A 23,002-nucleotide genomic window follows, 5' to 3' on the forward strand; every position below is an offset into this window, starting at 1 on the left:
AGAAGGAAGCGGCAAGCTTCTGGAGAGAAGTGGCCAGTGCGATAGGAGGGAAACCAAAGAACCATGATGTCTTAAAAGTCAAGAAAGAGAGAAAGTGTTTCCTGTGCCAACTCTGCTGAAAAGTCATGTCAAAGGAAGATAGGACTGAGCTTTGGATTTAGCAAGGCTGGGGCCATGGACGACCTCAGAGTTTCAGGGGAGTAAGAAGAGGAATTGTATCTACAGAAAGGCTAGGAAAATCTCAATGATTAACAAAAAGGTGTAGTGCCTGGCACTAAACTTTTAGGAAGGGGAAGAGGAAGAAATGACCGTGTCTTTGGCATTTAAGGGACAGGCTTGTGTGTGAGTGCAGCAGAGATGTTATGTGTGTGTATAAGCCTTTTTCTCGTGACTCAACAGATTATGCTGCTAACGCACTGACTTTTTATTCTCTCTTCAACTCTGTCCTGAATAAAGCTTAATCTTTTAAGTGGAGGGGGGGAGGAATTAAAGGTCACCACCAGCAATTAAGACATCACTCATGCGAAACCTGAACTTAATTCATTACATGAAAGGGATGCTTGCAACACTGTTCTTCAACTTGAAAGTCATCGCTGCAACAATGGATTTTTGCTTTTCATGTTGTTACCACACCTTTGGAACAACAATACTGGGAAATACACACTGTCCTTTCTCAGTGTTCAATCCAAAGAGGCCAGGCTTCTACGTTCAAGGCCAAGCTTGCTGTTTCTATCATCACACACTCCGTCTCTGTAAAATCATCTCCTATCACCAGAATTCCTGCCAAGTTACCCATTTAGAACTGTCTCTTTCTTTTCACACACAGTCATATGCAGAATGCACAAGAGGGGGTATACTTAAACCCATCAGAAAATTTTCTTTCTTTCAAAAATGGAAGATCTGCCTTGAAAATTCCTGAACAGAACCTTCTAACGCATTAGAAATTATCAATTGCTTATTTCTCCAGCTAAAACAGAAGATGAACTATATTTCTAGTCAGGGACCTAAGACATTATATTTACACTGCTTATCCTCTGCTTTGTTTCAATCTGATGGAGAGAAATATCTTTAACTACTATAAAGAACGGAAAAAAAATTGTAGCAAAACCTCATTATTTCAGATGCTAGGAGTTTGAAAATAACAGTAATTCAATCCTGACTGAAGATTACTTTTTGTGTGGCCAGCTTGAGAAAGAGATTATTGCAAAGAAAATGAAAACATTAGTAGTTTTCAGGAAAGATATTTAGCCCCCTTAAAACAAAGTGTTTCAGATATTATCCACTTGTTAAAGGAGAGCTATCTGTACACTATTAGCACAGAAAGGCATTGCGTGTGTGTATGAGAAATATTTATGTGTTCATGGGATCATTCCACTGCTTTCTGAAACTTAGTAGATTTTACTGTAATTACTGATCTACATGCACACTCACCTACAGTCAGGCAAGTATATACATCCTACCAACCCACACATTTTTTTAAAAATATGTTTTTATTGATTTCAGAGAGAGGAAGGGAGAGGAAGAGACAGAAACATCAATGATGAGAGAGAATCATGGATTGGCTGCCTCCTGCATGCCCCCTACTGGGGATTGAGCCCACAACCTGGGCATGTGCCCTAACGGGGATGCAAACTGTGACCTCCTGGTTCATGGGTCAACATTCAACCACTGAACTACACCTGCCGGGCCCAAACCACACATTTTATTTGCCAATGCCCACAGCCCATGAGCAAGTAGGTTTCCCAGAGTAATAAATAAAATAAAATCACTGATCCTCTTTTTGTTGACAGCAACAGCCCCCTCTAATCTCAAGTCTTAAGTGGACTACTCCCCAAACTGCCTTTTCATAATTATATAATTGCAATTTTAGCGGTGTAAAATAAAAAGAAAAATATATTCTTTCTTGGTTGGCTAAGAAGTCACCCACAAGAGAGATGTGCCTCTTCTCCATGCCTGCAGGCTTATCACGGAGCAGAAAGGATCAGAACCCATGCTTAATAAACATAATACAGCCCTCACCAGTTTGTCTCAGTGAATAGAGCCTCAGCCTGCGGACTGAAGGCTCCCAGGTTCGATTCCTGTCAAGGGCACATGCCTGGGTTGTGGGCTCGATCCCCAGCAGGGGACGTGCAGGGGGCAGCCGACCAATGATTCTCATTGATGTTTCTATCTCTCTCTCCCTCTCCCTTTCTCTCGGAAATCAGTAAAAAAAATATATATTTTAAAAAAAATAATAATAACAAATAAATAAACACAATACACCAAGACGCATTTTCAAACATTCCTTTCAGAGGGGTTGTATAAGCAACCTGCAGAGGATGGAAATGGAGGGCGGCTCCTCACGCGGTCGAAGTGTGAGAGGCATATATTAAGAATCTTACCAGCCCCAGACCTGCCGATGATGAAATCTGACAGATTGGCTGGCGTTCCCCTCCCCACTCCGGGTGCTTGTCTCATGCAATCTGCTCCCACGGGGCTGAGCCATTGCCTTGTTCTAAAAACACCAACCACACACACACACCCCACCTCCGATCCTGGAAACTGAGATCTCTCCACCGCAGTAAACATTTGTTCTCTGAAGTTTTCTTAACTAAACTTTTAGGGTTCGTATTTACTGCAGGTTAAGAGTGTACCGAACGCACAACGTCCAGGAAATGTCCGCCGCCGCTAGCCACAATCGTTCAAAAACATCTTCAGCAAACAGCCCCGAGCGCCTGCTGTGAGCCAGGCACTGCAGCAGCCGCTGAAGACGTGCAGCGAACTCGGAGGCTGGTTCTGAAAGGACACAGATGTGGGTGTGGAAAGCAGTGTCACCACCACGAGGGGCAGCGCACGGGGAGAAGAGGAGGCAGCGTGATTCGTTCTGCCTGGGAGGCTGCGGGACACAGGCCGCCGAGGTTATATCTGAGCTGGCTTCTTAAGGATGAGGAGTTCGCTGAGGGAGAAGGGCAGAAAGAGCGTCCCGGACATCACAAAGCCCTGACACCTCCTTGGGAATCTGAAGACCTAGAATGACAAAGAAGAGAGCGGCGAGGCGGCGGGGCTGAGTGGCACATGGGCAGGACAGACTTTGAATGCCATGCTTTTATTTTATGCTGAGACACTGAGGTTGTTAGTCAAGAAAGAACAATGAAATCAAGTTCCATGAAGATAACGGGGGCCGCTTGGAGGATGGATGAAAAGGGTGAGGACTTGAAGAGGAGCTGTCTCAGGATAAAGACAAGTCCAGAGATGAGATGAACAGGTCTCAGGGGCTTTGGAGGGAGGTCAGCGGTGAGGACGAGAGAGGAGCACAGATGAATCCAGGACCCTCATTGCAGTGATGGTGACAGACTTCCATGATTCCAGTGCAGCAGGGCGGACAAGTCTGGGTGCAGAAGTGAATTCAGCACTGGCTGGTTAGGGGGCAGCTTTATAGTAGTGAGGGGGGGGGGGGGGCGGGACGGCAAGGAGCTCTAAGGCCAAGAGACATCCATGCCGAGGCTAAAGCCAGCCTGGATGAAGACAGCAGCCAGCCGCAGAGAAGTGGTGGCCCAGGAGCGAATGCATGTGGCGGAGCGAAGGCAGCTGGATAGAGTGGGCCTCAGGGGCGATGCTTTCATTGGATGACTCAGGTGCCAATCCCCAACCTCTTCTTCCTAAAGGCAGACCCTCGTTTTCCCAGCGTTTCAGTGAGAGGGGGCCATGCGGTGATACGGGGACTCAACTGGGAGCCCATGAAAACTCTCCCTTTTCTTTTTTTTTCTTCTTTTTTTTAAAAAATATATTTTATTGATTTTTTACAGAGAGGAAGGGAGAGGGATAGAGAGTTAGAAACATGGATGAGAGAGAAACATCGATCAGCTGCCTCCTGCACATCTCCTACTGGGGATGTGCCCACAACCAAGGTATATGCCCTTGACCGGAATCAAACCTGGGACCCTTCAGTCCCCAGGCCGAGGCTCTATCCACTGAGCCAAACCGGTTAGGGCAAAAACTCTCCCTTTTCTGATTAAGAAACACAGACATGATGGGTCTTCATTGAATGAGAAATGGATGCCTAGAGGTTCTCAGAGCCAGTGTGTCCCCATGAAGTGACAAAAAGCCAATACATTAATGACCGTAAGAAGACAGAAAGCTCCAGTGTCCGGAAGGCTAAGAGAACTTGCAGTCAAGGGCCAAAGAAAAGCTGTATCATCGGAGGAAAACCGGTTTCCAATGAGTCGTGGAGAAAGGAACTGTGTGCTAAGAAGAAGCTGAGGGCAGGAACTGAGCCCTGCTGCCTCCCCGGCCCAGCGCCTGGGCACAGTCGGACACGCCACACGTCAGCTGACTCAATGAGCAGTGACTGGATGACATAGTGGAAGTCTTAAAAAGAGCCAGCAGAGCCAGGGGATCTCTAAAAGCAAAGAGCTGAATTCTAGCCCAGCCGGCATGGCTCAGTGGTTGAGCATCAACCTATGAACCAGGAGGCGATGGTTCGATTCCCAGTCAGGGCACATGCCCGGGTTGCAGGCTCAATCCCCAGTGTGGAGCGTGCAGGAGGCAGCCGATTGATGATTCTCTCTCATCACTGATGCTTCTATCTCCCTTTCCCTTCCTCTCTGAAAGCAATAAAAATATTTTTTCAAATAAATAAAATAAAAGCAAAGGGGTGAGCAAGATGGGGACATGGTAGACTGGTCACCACATTTGTCCCTTGGACAGGGGTCTCTGATGACAGCGAGGAAAGAAGGAGGTGCTGGCCGAAAGGGAGGAGGACCGAACCGCTCTCTGCAGTTTCAGGCCCCAGATTCCAGGGAAGGGCAGGGGCACTGCTTGGAGTGAAAGTAATCTGAGGCACTGTGTTGACCTCGGCACCTGTGAGCGGCCCACCCACCGGCAAAGGTGTTCCGAAGGCCTTCCCTTCCGGGAACTGCATGTTCGTAGCAGTGTGAACAGTCTCACCCTGGGAGCCCACCGCTCTAATCTACCAGGGACGCCCGGGGACACAGGTCATCTGGCGAGTGATGGTTATTCAGCCTGGCTCAGAGGAAAGCCAGGGGCCCACCGGAATCTCGGGTCATCTGACTCTTTAGGCCTGACCACACCAGCGTCTCGGGATGCCTGGCGGTAGCTACATTGCCTCTGGGAGGGCCACTCCCGACGACAGGAAGGCGGGCGTTGGACAAGCACTAGCCAGCTGCAGGTGCCAGGGGAAGCAGCCGGGCGAGGTGCTGCCGCTTCAGCAAGCTTTCTGGGTGGACAAAGACGGCCGGGCAGCCGGAGAAGGCCCGAGATTGGAGGAAACTTGCCACCTGAGAAGTGTTCATAGAATTCCCACAAGGCCGCCCAGCCTTCTGGATTTTACTGCAGCCTCGTCTCCCCGTCAACACCCCTCCCTACACTATCCTTCCTTTACTTCTCCCTCCCTGAACCAGTTCAATAAGGAAAGCAAATCTCATACCTTATGCGGTCTTGCTACAAAGTGCAGTCTATATAACATTATGTAAATTACACACACTACATACACGTGTCAGGTTCACATGGAGAAGGAAGCAAAATTCAATCGTCATCTAGCGTTGAAGGCAGAGATCTGCAGCATGTGGGCCCTGCTCTATCTCCAATATTGAGATATATTTTATATCACTTACATGACATCTAAATGTTCCACTTACGGAGGAATGACATTTTAAATGTTGAGTTTTATACGTATAATTCCAAGAGTGTCTTACCAAATTACTGGAGAAGCGCATCTAATTGTCAATGATAGACAAGTACATAATCCAGTTAAAACCGCATTTAACACTTGGATCTGTGTGAGCAGGCTTCCGCACACACCCAGGACCTGGTGGAGATGAAGCCCTAACAAGGTACAGCACCACCTACTGACCACACACTGGAAATACAGCCTTAAGGCCCATTGTAGCATATTCAGGCTGACAGGCTAGCCTCCATGGCTCTGAAACACATCATCTATTTCCTGTGAACTGATCGCTAACATTTCTTGCAGATTTAATAGAAGCAAAGTAGGAATAAACTATATAACACTGGCAAAGCCTTCTGCCTGGCTTCCTTCTTTGTATGTTACATCTTCCATCTTCATTACAGAAATCTTATTAAATACTTTATTCACTCACTGGCTCTTTCAATACACACTCATTGGGCACCTATAGTGTGTTAGGGGGCGGGTTAAGGTGTTGTGTCTGTGGTTGTCTTCCCCAACTAGATTTTGAGATCTGTGAGGGCAGGGACTTTGTTTTGTTGACTACAGAATCCCCAGAGCCCACAATAGTGTACACAGGGCTCCGTGCTCAGAGGGCCTGTGCTTGGCGTAATGCTCTGTCGTCACTGACTGGGAATTCTTCATAGTTTTTGAATAAGGAGAACTGCATTTTTTGTCTCGCACTAAACCCCACATATCATGCAGCTGGTCCTGTTTTGAGGATTGGGGGTAAGAGATGCGTGGCAATAGCCCACTGAGAACCTCCAGAAGTTGAAGAGTTCTCACGGTTTGTGAACCTTTTGGCCAGTCATAGCCACCAGCTAGTCCATCGCTACTAATCCAGGGAGGGGAGCTCAGCCCCTGAGCAGATGGGATTTTCACTCTCAGACTAAAACAGCCAGCCCTTCTGTGAGCCATGGAACTGTTCTCAGCAATTCTCTCCGCTGCACCTTCCTCACCCCCAACTCCCCCTCCCACCAGACCACAGCTGGAATTCCCCACCAGGGTCAATGTCAACGAGTGGCAAAAGAGGCCTGTTAACATGATAAACCTGTAACATTAATTACTGTAGAGCTTCGATTTAAAATAGACTCTAGAGGCCTGGCTGGCATGGCTCAGTGGTTGAGCATCGACCTATGAACCAGGAGGTCACAGTTCAATTCCCGGTCAGGCCATATGCCCGGGTTTCGGGCTCAACCCCCAGTAGGGGGCGTGCAGGAGGCAGCCAATCAATGATTCTCTCTCATCATTGATGTCTCTGTCTCTCTCCCTCTCTCTTCTTCTCTGAAATCAATAAAAATATATTTTGTAAAAATAGATGCTAGCGCTCCATTTCAGTGGGGAAAAGATGGTTTGTGGTTCTAGCTGAGATGGTGATGGGAGGGAAGGACAGGGACGGAGCCCAGGAGAGGGTGAGTGTAAAGCAGGGAGAGTGCAAAAAGGTAGGGAGGGGACACAAACACCTCTGAGGGCTTAGCAACTGCCCTGGCCCAGCTCAGGGGACCCGCAAATGGCTCCTGGTGCTGCCCTGGTCTTGGCAAGAGCAGTGGCCCAGGGACAAGCCAGAGCAGAGGGTGTACCTGGCTGACCCCTGCTGGCTCTTGAAGGAAATGTCCCGGTGCTCGGTGCTGGGGTTTTCCCAGAATGATGAATACACACAAAATAAACAAGATTCCTGGGAGTGGGGAAGTGGCAGGACGTGGGTGTGGAACACTCTCAAACCTATTTCTTTTAACAGAATAAATATTTGGTGATCCATGTGGAAACCAAGGGGAACAGAGCAGTCCCACGTCCAGAGAGGGGCTGGAATGCCCTCCCACAGACGGCGTCACGCTGAGACGCTAAGGACGGACCGGACCGGAAGGCTGCCATCATGGGACAGAAACACCTGAAGCGTGTTAGATGTTTACTCTGCCTCCCAGTTTGCTCTCTTCCTCTCTCCCTGAGAGCAGGCAGACAAAAGGCCACTTTTTACATTCCAAGTCGTCACCGGTCCATTCTCTAGGCATCCCTCCCTCAGCAACATGAAACACGGGTGAAAATTAGATTTCATTTTCATTAGATCCAAAGCAATTTATCTGGACAGAATTTTGCAGAAAACTGTTCAAAATGCCTTAAGACGGAGCAGGAACATTTATATAACCTTGTCGGTGACACAGGAATCCATTGTTAGCGCCTTCCCAAAGTTTCCCGAGAAGCTTAGAAGCGTGTTTCTCGTGTTTCCTTTAGTGTCTAAAGCACAGTTTCATACATTCAGACTAGTATTGCCTCGCGGCAAAACTCAAGGAAATAAAGGCATAATGACTGATGTCGCTGGGACAATTTACATGTCTGGTTTTGAATATTGGGTAGACTAACAAGGCTGCAGCTGCCAAAAATCCACCTTCCCACTAACAGTGGAGATAGATACTCGAACCCTTGTAACACCTTTGCCCTTGGTGAGCCGTAGTGATTGTAATCGGCTGCATTCGCCCCAATTCTTCTGCTGGGTTCACCCACAATCCCACCAACAATCAATCATTTGAACTTGTCAGATACGCACCAGGTACTCGGCAAAGGTATCAGTCAGGCTCTTTGGCTTCAAAGGTATACCATGGCGAGAACAACACTAAACAATATGGTACAACTGTTTGAGAGACACTATTGTGAACTGAATGTGTGTGCCCTCACCAATGCATATGGTGAAGCCCTCACCCCTAATGTGATGGTGTTTAGAGGCGATTCAGGTGTGATGAGGGTCCCCATGACGGGATGGCTTACCTTATAAAAGAGGAAGACAGCCCGGCTGGGGTGGCTCAGTGGTTGAGCGTCGACCTATGAACCAGGAGGTCACAGATTGATTCCCGGTCAGGGCACATGCTCGGACTGTGGGCTCGGTCCCTCGTGTGGAGCTGCAGGAGGCAGGCGATCAATGATTCTTTCTCACCATTGATGTTTCTGTCGCTTCCCCTCCCTTCCTCTCTCTGAAATCAATAAGAACATATTATAAATTTTTTTAAAAAGTGGAAGACAGTCCAGAGCTCGCTCCCTCTCTCCCTCTCTGCCTTGTGAGGACACAGCAAGGCGGCTGTCCTGCTGATGGCCTCACACCAGGAGCCAAATCTGCCAGCACCTTGATCTTGTACTTCTCAGCCTACTGAACAGTGAGGAGTGAACGTCTGTTATTCAAGCCACCCGCCTACAGTATTTTTTCTCAGCAGCCCACGCTGCCTAACACAGGTGCCGCATTCCAACCCTGAGGCGCCTCACCTGGGAGCTGATGCGAAAGCGGCGTGAACACGTGTCCCCCACCCCTTCCCTTTCCCATCACAACGAATCTTACATCAGAGGAAACACACGCAGCTCGGGCAACAGGTTTTCCTTAAAACATGAGTCATCTTGGCCCTCAGCCTCACTCGTAACTGGGCCCCAATCCGACTGTTGGTTAAGTTTTGCTTTATAAATACAACAGGGGGAACCCTCGACTTCAATGGAAGAGCAGATTGCCTCCAGCTGTGGCAGGTCCCGTGGTTCACTGGAAGGAGCAGTGATGGGCGTGGGGTGGAGACAGGCCTCCGTGGAGGGTGCCGTGAGCAAAAGGTGCCTGAACTGCCCCAGCCAGCCAACAAGTGCCTACAGGCACCAGGCTCCAGCGACCCAGCACGGAGCAGCGCTGGCCGGGTCCCCCAACATTCCAGCAGGAGAGATGGCATACCTCAGGATGGCAACAAGCTAGAAATGAGAGTTAGGGCAGAGTGTGAGAGGAGTAGGGAGAGGCCGGTGTAGGTGGCCAGGCGGGATCTCTCTGGGGAAGTGACACCGAGGCGGAGGCCTGCATGTCCGGGGAAGCCAGGCGTGGAAAGGGGCCGGGGAAGGGCAGCAGGTGCGAATCCCTGGGACGGAAGGAGCCTGGCGTGTCCGAGGAGCGGGAAAAAGGCCAGTGTGGCTGTCACTGCTGAACAACAGGGAGGAGGGGTTGGAAAAGTGAACAGAACAGCATCCTGACCGGCAAAGCCATCGCTATGGCTACGGTGGCCGAGAACAATGCACGCTCCTGGTGACCGAGCGGTTTGGTGGGCAGACACCAGGCTCCGCCTTCTGCACCGACAATGAGTAACTGCGTCCTCAGGCAGATGATCCCAAGCTTGGGAAGCCATCCTCTCCCCCAGCCCCTCCCGTCCTGCTCAGGAGCCTGGCATTACAGCAAAAAGGCAGGCTCAGTGTCTGGCTTTGCAGCCAGACAACCTAGGGATCCCTGTCACCCCGGCCACTGTTTAGCTGGGGAGGGGCTTGGCTGCCTTCCAGAGGTCTGTGTGCACACAAACAAAGGAGTCTTGAACAATGTGTTTGAGGTGTGCTTTTTCTTTCCCAGTCTTTTATTCTCTCTCTCTCTCTCTCTCTCTCTCTCTCTCTCTCTCTCTCTCTCTCTCTCTCTCTCCGCATTCAATATCATTTTGTATTAGTTTCGGGTGTACGCATAGCGGTTAGGCAATCACATACTTTACACAGTGTTCCCTCCAGTATTTCCAGGACCCACCCGGCACCATACACAGCTATTACAATATTGTTGACTAGATTCCCTATGCTGTGCTTTACATCCCCATGACTATTTTGTAATTACCAATTAGTACTTCTTAATCCTCACCTTCTCAATGAGCCCCCTCCCCACCCCTCCACCCCTCTGGCAACTCAGACAGTTCTGTGTCTGTGAGTCTGTTTCTTTCCGTTGGTTTGTTTATTGAATACCAGATCTAACGTCATCTTCAGAGATGTGCTTCCCCTTCCACTCAGGTGCATAGCTCCCTCCCTACCCTCACCCGCCTCCTCACTGCAAATGGTGCTGGATGTGAACTTGAGGAAGAGACTCGCCCTCCCTGCCTTCTCTCTGTCCCGCTGTCCTCACAGCCTGGATGTGGGGAAGGGTCTGCCCTGCTTCCGTCCCCACACAGGCTCTACCTTTAAGAATTCACAGCTGCCTTGTGACAAAACTCTCCCGGGACCCCCTCCCACATTGTTAGACTTTATGGGAGACTCTCAGCTTCTGCAAGATCCAGCTGGTGCGGCTCAGTGGTTGAGCATCAACCTATGAACCAGGAGGTCATGGGTTCAATTCCTGGTCAGGACACATGCCCAGGTTGTGGGCTCGATCCCCGAGGTGGGGCGTGCAGGAGGCGGCCGATTGATGATTCTCCCTTATCATTAATGTTTCTCTCTCTCTCTCCCTCTCCCTTCCTCTCTCTGAAGTCAGTAAAAACTTTTTTTAAAGACACAGTCCCGCACTACCCGTTTTCCTATACCCTCCTTAAACTCTCGTTGCTATTAGGATGTTGAGGTGGAAAGAGAGGAAGCATTCAATGACAGCTCTACACTCCGTGACCCTGGACAGCTGTATATTCTGGAAAAGTCTAACATAACAGACAGAAGTGACCGTTCTGTTACAGCCTCTGAGACAGCATGGACAACGTGCCGCACGCTGAGACCTCTGTTCCTCTGAAAAGGAGGATTCCTGGATGAAATGGTCATTAGGACTCGGGGTGGGGGTGGGGGGGGCAGAAGGCCTCAAAACCGGAACAGGAACTAAGAATGCGTTACAGTAGGGGCAGCAAAGAGAATGGGAGAGGGTACTGTCTTATCATTAATCCAGTACTTGAAAAAAATATTTTATGTGGTAAAATATATATAACATAATATTGCCATTTTAACTATTTTTAAGTGTACAGTTCAGCAGCATTCATTACACTCGCAATGTTGTGCAACCATCATCACTATTTCCAAAACTACTTTTATCACCCCAGACAGAAACTCTTAAACAATAACCATTAAACAATGATTCTCTCTCCCCACTCCCCCAACCTCTGGGAACCTCCATTCTACTTTCTGTCTCTATAAATTTAACAGCTCTAGGTACCTCATGTAAGTGAAATCATGCAATATTTGTCTTTTTGTGTCTGCTTTATTTCACTTAGCACAATATATTTCAGGTTCATTTATGTCATATCATGTATCAGAACTTAATTCTCCTTCATGGTCGAACGATATTTTATTGTATGTGTATACCACATCTTGCTTATCCACATGTTTTGCTATTTATCAAAAAAGAACCTAATTGACCCAGGGGAGTTCACATCTGACAAGTGATGAAAACAAATCAAAATCATGTCCCTCTGACATCAAAGTCTATGCCCGTTTCTCTACCTTACTGCCTCTCAGAATTCTTGTTTTCAGTTGTTTTTATTACAGCTATTAACTTTTATTAGCTATTATTAGTGAATATGTTAGATCACATAATTTTTCATTTTATGCAAGCTCAACATATGAAGATCTGGGTTTTACCAAAAAATAAATGCTATAATAAGATTTTGTGATCCTTTATTTTATAAATGGTCTTATAAGGTTTGATTTTTTTTCCAAAGAAAACTCTTTGGGTCCATTTAAAATGTGATTTATCTCAGGAAAAGTTAATATACAGAAAGTTAATATACATGAACAAGGACAAAGAAGTGAGAAGGATCGGGTGTTTGAGGAAGAATGAGTAATCCAATTTGGCAGGAGTGTCCAGCGTATGCTGGGAAGTTGGAGGTAAGCCTGGAAAGGTAATTGTATTATAATTATTTATACATAAACCCACATGTGACTGTGCCTTATTGGGCTGCATCTGTTCAGTCTCAGAAGAACCTAATCAAAAACACAGGCACCAGTCCATTTAAGAATGCACGGATGAGTAATGTGGAATTGTTTGTAATGCTTTATTGTTCTAACATAGGTATCGTAAAGGGCACATATCTTCATTGTACAGCTCAAAAGATTTTAACATATTTACTCCTTTATACCTGCCACCCAGATCAAAATACAGAAAATTTCCAGCATCCCACAGGCTTCTTCAGACACTCCAGTTAACACCCTCCCCAAAGAACCACTATTCTGACATCCACACAGATGTGGGAGAGAGAAAAAACATTGATAGGTTGCCTCCCACACGCACCTGGACCAGGGAACCAGTGACCCTTCGGTGCACGGGACAATGCTCAACCAACTGAGCCACCCTGGCCGGGGTGAAGCGAGGTTTTCTTACCCGGCTGAGACACTTTCTGGAAATCATCTTCTCCTCTCCCCACCGCAGACCACCCGTCCGGGATGTAGACAGGAGGCAGGTAACCCCAGGGTTGTCAGCAGCTGTCTTGGGATGTCAGCCTCGGGTTGAAGGTGGTGCCGTAAGACAGAAAAGGCGGAATCTGGGTCCTCGGTGACATCTCTGAACCACTGTATCAGACCGACCCTGAAGCCTGCCCTACTGTTTACCTAAGTCAACGAATCTGCTTTATTATTTAAGCCAGTGTGAGTAGGATTTTGCATCACTTAGAGTTGAACACATTCTGGTACAGCAAGGCAAGTTCATTCATTCTAGGTAAGAGATGCTGGGTGATCAAAGGTAGAGAGGACAGAAACAGTGTGACTTACCAAAAAGTTGCTGTATTTGTGCTGGTCCTATGTTGGTGTCTGCACATAGACTAGGACGGAGGCTCACGAGCAATGAGGCTGAAGCTGCAGTCAGGGATCAGATTATGGAGTTGAATGTGTGTGTATAGTCAATAAAATTGCAGTAAGTCTGCACGGTGACAGGTAGTTACTAGACTCAGGGTGGTGAGCGCATTGTAATGCTCACAAATGTTGAATCACTATATTGTACACCTGAAACTAGTATAATATTGCATTCCAACTATACTTCAATTTTAAAAACATATTGGGAATAGAATTTGGGGGGCAAGGCAATGCCTTGTTTCAATTTTTATTTTAGACAGGTCACTAGAGGATTAGACCTGGGGGACACTAAAGACTGAGAAATGCCCTGACCGGTTTGGCTCAGTGGCTACAGCGTCGGCCCTCGGACTGAAGGATCCCGGGTTCGATTCTGGTCAAGGGCATGTACCTTGGTTGCGGCTCAACCCCCAATAGGGGGCGTGCAGAGGCAGCTCTTCAATGTTTCTCTCTCAACAATGTTTCTGACTCTCTACCCCTCTCCTTTTCTCTCTGTAAAATATTAATAAAAGTATCTTTTTTAAAAAAGCTGAATAACTAAAAAAAAAAAAAGACTGAGAAATGGGTCAGGCCAGGAAAGAACAAAGACAGTGAGCATAGGGATGTAGATTAGATACCAAATGTAAGAGACAGCGATTTCAGGAGGCTGACTCCGCGTGGTTCAGTGGCCTATGGGAGGTGAGGCAGAAAGGAGAGGGAGGAGTTGGGGTTGAGGCCCAGCTTCCTTGCTGAGTTCCTTGCTGAAATAGGGAATACAGACTGAGTTCCATTTTGCCATGTTGAGTTTCAGGGGCTGTGGAATGTACAAGTGTTATTTGGCAGGTTCCACAATGGTGTTTTTTAAATGTTTTAAATCAATTGCCAACACTGTGTGATTAAATTTGGGGGCATAAAAATCCAAATGTACCCCTTCTCTTGAAAAATCAGAGGATCTGACCACATTGGACCAGCATTCCCAGAGGGTACAATTAAATTTGCAGATGCCTTTTTATTCACCATAATCACATGCCTCCCTCTTAGCCCCTTAGCAATCTGAATTTGCGACCCCTCAGATTGATGCCAGGGATGTCCTGGGAGTAAGTGTCACCCTCTGAATTGAGTTCCCATCACTCCCATGTCCCTGCATTCCTAGAGCCCAACCACCATCCAACTCTCCGGTCACCATGCTCCACCGCCTGCCTGGCACCTTCCCTTCTTCTGTGTTTGGGCTCTCTGCTACACCCTGTCCCCGAAGGGAGCCTGGCTTCCAGGCAGAGCTACTGTCTTTAAGCTCTGAGCTCCCATCCTGCACTTCCCCTGGCTTTGTCTTTTCAGCCCTGCTTCCTTCCACTCCCAGAGTGGTTTCTATCAGACCAGGAAAGGGTCAGAAATGGGCCCACCTGGTCAGGGCAAACCGGGCTAACTTGGGTGAAGCTAAAGGTTACAGCCTCGGGTACATCGACTTACCCAGGGCTGCCACCAGTCCTTTAACTGAAATTGTAATGGAGGCAGTTACGTCATACTTCTACTTTCTTTTCTTAGCCCCTGTTGTCTGTCACTTCCTCTACCCCAACCCTGGTGTCCATACATCTCACACACACACACACACACACACACACACACACACACACGCGCGCGCGCGCGCGCGCGCGCGCGCGCGCACTCACGTGGTACCCTCCTACTGGCCAATATTACCCTCCCACCAAACTCTCCTCCTCTTCTACAAAATAACCTCGTCTCGCCAACCATATTACCAAGTGTTTCCTGTTCCTTGTTGGTGCGTTCACCCTCTCTAAACAGCTGTATGAGTCAACTTTACTCAGAGAGTGCTTGAACTTGAAAACTCCATCATTTAAATTGAGAAGGGAGCCCTAACCGGTTTGGCTCAGAGGATAGAGCATTGGCCTGCAGACTCAATGGTCCCAGGTTCAATTCCGGTCAAGGACATGTACCTTGGTTGCGGGCACATAACCCAGTAAGGAGTGTGCAGGAGGCAGCTGATGGATGTTTCTCTCGCATCAATGTTTCTAACTCTCTACCCCTCTCCCTACTTCTTTGTAAAAAATCAATAAAGTCTATTTAAAAAAAAAAAAAGTAAATTGAGAAGGGAGTCACATTGAACCCTGCTAAGGACTTGGTCATTGTGAGAGAGAAGCTTCCCAGACTAGATTAATAGGAACTGTGTGCCCATTGGGGCATCTGCAGTCACAGGCATGTCTGAGCAGCCACTGAACAATTTATCGGCAGGCTACTTCCCGTCATACCCAACCTAAACCCAGAGCAAAACCACTGAGTCCCCGCTGCCGCATTTGTGCTGACCCTAGGCCATCTCCCCATGGAAGCCTGGCGTGCACCTCTGTCTGACAGCATGCTGTTCTCGTTAGCACTGATGTCCATACCAGGCCTGCTCGTGAACGCTAAGGAAATCGAAGCCCTTCACTTCCTCTGCCTTGAATTATTGCTTCCTCTCTTGGCTTTCAGAATTACAACTGAGTCTTATACAGGAAAAGGTGTCTTCCGCACAGTGGCCACATACTTGCTTATATTTAGAACAGCCCCCTCTTCTTTTCTCTTTTACCAATAATATCGTATAGGTCGTATGTAGTTTTAAAAGGGCATTGCTAACAGGATTGGTTTGGGTAGTTAGGTTTGGTGAAAGTAATGGTAATATGATTTAGCTTCATTAGCAACAATACGACAACAATATTAAGAAAATAATGTTAAGCCCTAGCTGGTTTGGCTCAGTGGATAGAGCGTCAGTCTGCGGACCAAAGAGTCCCAGGTTCGATTCCGGTCAAGGGCCCATGCCCAGGTTGTGGGCTCGATCCCCAGTAGAGGGCATGCCGGAGGCAGCCGATCCATGATTCTCCCTCATCATTGATGTTTCTCTCTCTGTCTCCCTCTCCCTTCCTCTCTGAAATCAATAAAAATATATTTTTTTAAAAGAAAAGAATGTTAAGCCCAGACAGTGTGGTTCAGTGGTTGAGCATCAACCTTTGAACCAAGAGGTCACCAGTTCGATTCCCAGTTGGAGCACATGCCCCGTAGGGGGTGTGCAGGAGGCAGCTGATCAATGTTTCTCTGGCATCGATGTTTCTATCTCACCTTCTCCCTTCTCTAAAAAAAATCAATAAAACATATTTTTTAAAATAATAACGTTAAAAGGAGTATAATATCTAAATCCCACTACCCTCACATATTTTAATTTTTTCATATAACTTCATTCAGTGCATCCTTGTTAAATATATTTTATATTTTTATGTTATCACTTAACATATATAAGCAAAACATCTGTTCCCAGTGGTAGTTGGTGTGGTGGGTGATTATGGGTGGGCTGGCCATCATTAACACCATCTTAAACTAATTCATTTATCAATACAACACTAATCTTTACTGACTGCTAAAACTCTTAGATATTTCTGTAAATAGAAATGTAAAATACCACCTATGATATGTGTGTTTTTTGATACAACCAAGCAATTAACTCAATTCTCTGAGGGCATGGACCCACTGCCCCACAAATTTAACTCAAATCTGACACTATCCACCTAGTGATAGCATCAGATTCCACAGATTAAGGGCTCAGTCCCCAAGACCACCCCCACTCCAGATGCCAATTACAAGTTCAAGTTCTTCTGACTTGTGCTTCTGATGCACTGCCTAAAAATCAGAGTTCCCATGACCCCTTCCTTAGGTTCAATTTATTTGTTAGAGTGGTTCACAAAACTCAGGAAACCAGTTTTCTTACTACATGATCAGTTTATTACAAAGGATATAAAAGGATACAAATTGGCTCCTCCCCGGCCCCAGCCCTAGTCAGGGCACCTGCAGGAGGCAACCAATCGATGTGTTGCTCTCATGTTGATGTTTCTCTCTGTCTTTCCCTCTCTCTTCCACTCTCTCTAAAAATCAATGGGAAAATATCCTAGGGTGAGAATTTAAAAAAATAATAAAATAAAAATAAAAGGATACCATGTCCTACCTAACCAGTTTGGCTCAGTGGATAGAGCATCGGCCTGCGGACTCAAGGGTCCCAGGTTCAATTCTGGTCAAGAGCATGTACCTTGGTTGCGGGCACATACTCAGTAGGGAGTGTGCAGGAGGCAGCTGATCTATGCTTCTCTCTCATTGATGTTTCTAACTCTCTACCCCTCTCCCTCTCTGTAAAAAATCAATAAAATATATTTTTAAAATAAATAAACAAAATAAAAGGTAGGAATCTACAGCCAGCTGAGATACATGGGGCAGGGGGATAAACAAAGGAGCTTCTTCTGTCCCATGGAATTGGGGGCCGGCATGTGGCACATGCTGGCTCACCAACCGGGAAGCTCTCCAGACCCTGTCCTTTTGGGGCTTTATGGGGCTTCATTACATAGGCACAATTGATTAAATCATTGGCCTTTAGTGATCAATTCAACCTCCAGTCCCTCTCCCTTGGTTGAGCATCCACTTATGACCCAGGAGGTCATGGTTCGATTCCCGGTCAAGGCACAAGCCTAGGTTTCGGGCTCGATCCCCAGTGTGGGGTTTGAAGGAGGCAGGCGATCAGTGATTCTCTCTCATCATTAATGTTTCTCTCTCCCCTTCCCTTCCTCTCTGACATTAATAAAATAAAAATTTTTAAAAAAATTTTTAAGTCCCAACCTGATTACATGACTGGTTTGCTGGACTTAGGGGCTTTCCAAAAGCCACCACACTACCATAAACTCAAGTGTGGTTGATGTAATGTTCGGAGTGGGCCGGGGTCGCACACCTATGACATGAGGCCATAATGTACCAAAAGAACTTTTCTTTCAGGCACCTGGGTGCAGGTGGGCTGAGTCTGAGAAAGGAATCAGCGGTGACTGAAGGGGGAGGCAGGGTTTTATTAACTTCTGCTGGCTGCAAACAGTTCTGCTGACGAACAGAGCTTGACTGTCCAGTACGCCCTTGGTTCCTCCCGGCACCAGATGTCCAGTGGTTATCTAGGCTATGCGAGCTCAAGGCCGCAAGCTTTCTGCAAGATATCTGCTAAGCGCAGTAAGTTTCCTCTGCCCCGTTTTATTCTCTTTAACCCTTTCAGCTGAAAGGGGTTTGTTATGAGAATCAAGACATCATCATAGCTCTTACATTTAAGAAATGCCAAGGGTGTAGCTCTAAAAGGGTGCCAGAAAGGATGATGAGGAACGAATATCTATTTCTTATTATAAGTCACAATACCACACCACCCCTACAGATTCTACACAGGGAATGTTAACCTTTAACACTGTATTCCCAACTCCTGTGGCAAACTCAGGAGTGAGAAACTGCTCTCAGGTAGAATCCACGAATGCCCTCCTTCGAGCATCACTCTCCATTCTACTCCTCATCAAGTGCGGCCCTGAGCGAACCCCTGACTCCGATCTATGGCAGTGACTGAAATCTACTGTGTTAAACTGTTCATGCACCTCAAGGGATGTTGATAGAATTGGTCACGTCAAATCTCAAAACAGGAAATATAAATGGAAATACGTGAAAATATGTATCATCTCAAAAGTCATCAAAAAAATTAAAACAGTGTGATGACTGTGTTTGTTTAGCATATTAGCCAAGATGTTTTTAATGGATAATGAATACATTACTAGGCAAGCATATATGGTTTGGTCTAGCCTGAGTGTCAAGTGTGAGACAAGGAAAATAGAGACCCAATATATGTATTCATGCATTCAAAAAATACATACGGGGGTTGGCAAAAGTAGGTTTAGTTATGAGTACACAAAACACAGTTTATTCTTATATTATTGTGATTTATTCATTTATTATTATATTCTTTATTATTATTATTATTATTATTATTATTAACCTACTTTTCCCACCTCTGTATTGATGTCCTACTATGTACCAGGCACTGGGATAGATGATGAGGATACAACGGTGAGCAAAACCAGATATGGTCCCTGCTCTTGTAGAGATTATGATGTAGTGGGGTAGATACATACTAATCAAATAATACCACTAATTAATGCATTGTTGCAAACCAGGTTAGGTGTTCTGCTATAGAGACCACTAGGGGTCCCTGTGTCATTCGCTCTATCTATAGTAACATCTTCAGGTTCATTGCTAGGTATATGGCAGCCAAAATAAAGGCTACTTTTCCCAGTTTCCCTTACAAGGAGGTATGGCCACGTGAACAAGTTCTGATTGGTCAGAAGGTTAGTAAAAGTACTAGGTACAATTCCTGTCATGCCCTTAAAATGAGTGGGTGTGCCACTTTCCCTCTCTCTCCTTCCCACTGGCTGGAATGTGAATATAGTGGAGGGTCATCTCAGCATGGGGGAGGTGAGGGGAGTACCAAGGTAGGGGGACTGTGGGCTCCCAACATCACGGCTTCCAGACAAACTCTGGGCTGCTTAGTCACACACTGTACTGTGAGCAAAAATTAAACTTATATCTTATCACAACTAGTGTTTAGTACTGAAGGGAGTTAAAGTAGGGTGAGGGGTGGAAGAAGGAGGAATTGTGGAGCTAGCTGAAACCAACAAAGAATGTGTTTTGCAGGAAACAGGATGTTTTTTCTTGGACATGAAAGAGAACAATGTTGCAAAAAGGCCAGGAACCAATCAGAGAGCGGCACAGATAGACAAAGAGCAGGCCTTCAGCAGATATACGGGGCAGAGCAGAATACTTGGGGGCAACCCATTTGAATGTCCCTCCCCAGCGGGAATCCTGTGTTTGTTTGCAATGAACTCCTGCCTTGTTTGAAGGCCTCTGGTCCGTGGCTTCTTTCTTAGATTCCGTGAGACAAGACCCTGGGAAAAATTCCTGCTCACCCGTTCCAGTATCAGTACTATATTCTACATCTATACTATAACTTATACTATAGATTCTATAGAAAAATTAGTTACTAAATTACAGTATAGCCAAATAGAAAATTATGCAGCCATTTGTTAAATGAAGTATATCTATATGTAGTGACTTAGATTTGAATTTCCCAAATTCAAATTAAAAACAGAATACAGCAACTTCACATTTAGAAATACACATATACAGATACATGAATATAAAGATAACATATATAGTATGATGTACATATGAAGCAAAAATCTGAAAACTCATATGCCGAATTATTAAAATGGTTTTAGGGAAACAGTATAAAGAAATGAAAATGGGAATTTCATTTGTTATTCTATCCACTTGTGTGAATTTGATACAATGAAATGCATTAATTTTTATTAAAGAAGCCAGCAAAGATTTTTTTAATATATATTTTTATTGATTCAGAGAGGAAGGAAGAGATAGAAACATAAATGATGAGAGAGAATCATTGATCATCTGCTTCCCGCACACCCCACACTGGGGACCGAGCCCCCAACCTGGACATGTGCCCAGACCTGGAATCAAACTCTGACTTCCTGGTTCGTAGATTAATGCTCAACCACTGAGCCATGCTGGCCAGGCCAGCAAAGATTTTTATTAATCTAACAAGAAGTTCTCATTTTAAAATGAAAAAAGAAGTTTTAATTAGTGAACTGCTAGCAGACCCGTCTACCTGTTGTTGTTTTTTAATTTGTCGACACCCTAGGAAGAACAATTTCAAATTTAAAATAGCAAAAGCAAGTTAGTCATCTAAAAGCTTCCGGTTGTGTGCGTCTTAAAGTGATACCGGGACAAGTGTATACTGACACAGCTCTGAGGGAGGAAGTGGGAGACTGGCCTGCACCTCTGGCCTCCAGGAGTCAGTCTCAGGGAGAACAGCCCTGGCTTTTGGGAATCTGGGCCTTGGGCTCATCTGAAAACTGGCCCCCGCAGCTCTCTCTGCAGCGCTGCAGTCCAGGAATCTCAGTGTCGGCTGCACAGGGCCACCAAGTAAACCATCACAATCACGCCCTTTTCTCAATCCCTAAAACAATCAATGTGAGGGAAACAGCTATTTGCACCCACCGTGGGGTTTTCCAGAACAGGCTTATGATGGTGCTGCAAAATACTCAGAATAAAAGAAGTGCTATTTTCAGGACTTCTTTAAATTATAGCTCAAGAAGTTCCTAAAAACAATTTACTTACTAGAGGACAGATGAGAACTACAAAGAACAAAGGGTGTCATTTTAAAATAACTGCTGAGAGGTAGCACAATGTAATAGCTGCAAATTACTTGATAACTTCACAAATGAAATTTACTCTTCCACAGGCAGCATGGAAATCCCCAGGAACAATTCTTGTAAAGCTCAACGGAGGGTGAAACCAATTATTTGAACAGGTCAGAGAGCTGAGAGGAGAAATATGAGATCATGAAATTTTTCGGGAGCAGGGAAAAGTTTGGCTCCATAAACTTTTATTTTCTTAATAGTGGGATGCAGGGGCTGAACTGAAATCTGAGAACCACAAAGCCAGTTAGGACAGTGAAGATATTCAAAGAGCAATTATGCTAAAAGCCCTAATCGACTCCAACAGAGAGAACACAAGGCTAATATCTAAGGAATATTTATACAAGTCATTAACTCTTTTTTTTTTTAAAGTCATTAACTCTTTCTGAGCAATGAAAGACCAGTAATAAACAAGAATTGAAAGAGGGATGTCTGGGGGATGAAGAAGGCCTACTATATGGTCTCTGAAGATGATTTGACTTTGTTTTGGGTGGTGGGTGTGCAGTGCAATATACAGACCTTGTAACATAGATCCACACCTTAAACCTATATGATCCTATTAAGCAGTTACCCCAATAAATTTAATAAAAATAAATCAATAAAAGAAACCGTGTGGACGAAGGCTCTGGAGTGGGAGGGACGGTGGCGTATTCTGGAACACAGACAGCAAGGAGAGAGAGATGCAGCTAGAAAGGGAAAGGATGGATAAGGCCCAGCAGGCCCTCCAAAGATGCCAGCTTTATCCCAAAGGAATCAAAAGCCCAGGAAGGCCCTTATTTGTTCGTGTTTCGTTTTATTCCATTGGCCTTGTGACATGACTGGGCCTGTACTTTGAAAGCAGGAACTGCCTCTGTGGAGAATACTTGGCCTGAGACCCCTGGCCAGCTGCGGGAAGGTCACCTGCCCCAGAGCAGAGGCAGGAAATGGAGAAAGGTCGGCTAGTTCAAGAGATTTCATTACCTGTGTTTTGTGGGCTGAATGATGCCCCCGCCCCCCAAATCATATGCTGAAGCCCTATCCCACAGTATCTCAAAGTGTGTCTGGATTTGGAGATATGGTCTTTAAAAGGTGACTAAGGTCATATAGGTGGACCTTAATCTAATATGACTGGTGTCCTTAAAAGAAGAAGAGATTAAGACACACACACAGAGGAACACCATGTGAAGACACAGGGAGATTATCTATGATCTAAAGAGAGAGGCCTCACTGGTGCAGCCACTGTGGAAAACAGTATGGAGTTTCCCCAAAAACTTAAAAATGGAACTCCCATTTGACCCAGTGATCCCACTCCTAGGAATATATCCCAAGAAATCAGAAACACCAATCAGAAAGGATATATGCACCCCTATGTTCATAGCAGCACAATTCACCATAGCTAAGATTTGGAAACAGCCTAAGTGCCCATCACCAGATGAGTGGATTAAAAAATTTTGGCACATCTACACAATGGAATACTATACTGCTGTAAAAAGGAAGGAACTTCTACCATTTGCATCAGCATGGACGGACCTGGAGAGCATTATGCTAAGCTAAATAAGCCAGTCAGAGAAAGATAAATATCACAAGATCTCACTCATTTGTGGAATATTATGAACAACATAAACTGATGAACAAAAATAGATCCGGAGACACAGAAGCATCGAACAGTCTGTCAAACCTCAAAGGAAAAACAGGGGAGGGTAAGAAGGATGGGGTAAGAGATCAACCAGAGGATTTGTATGCATTC

At 45.9% G+C, this 23,002-nt stretch overlaps 1 protein-coding gene across 1 annotated transcript in view; it reads left to right on the plus strand.

Moving 5' to 3' along the window:
- The window catches only part of ELOC (elongin C), a 198,999-nt gene that overhangs the window by 126,168 nt on the left and 49,829 nt on the right, over positions 1–23,002 (plus strand). The window lies entirely within an intron of this gene.

Source organism: Myotis daubentonii, chromosome 17 (genome assembly GCF_963259705.1).
Source record: "Myotis daubentonii chromosome 17, mMyoDau2.1, whole genome shotgun sequence".
Classification (NCBI taxonomy): Eukaryota; Metazoa; Chordata; class Mammalia; order Chiroptera; family Vespertilionidae; genus Myotis; species Myotis daubentonii.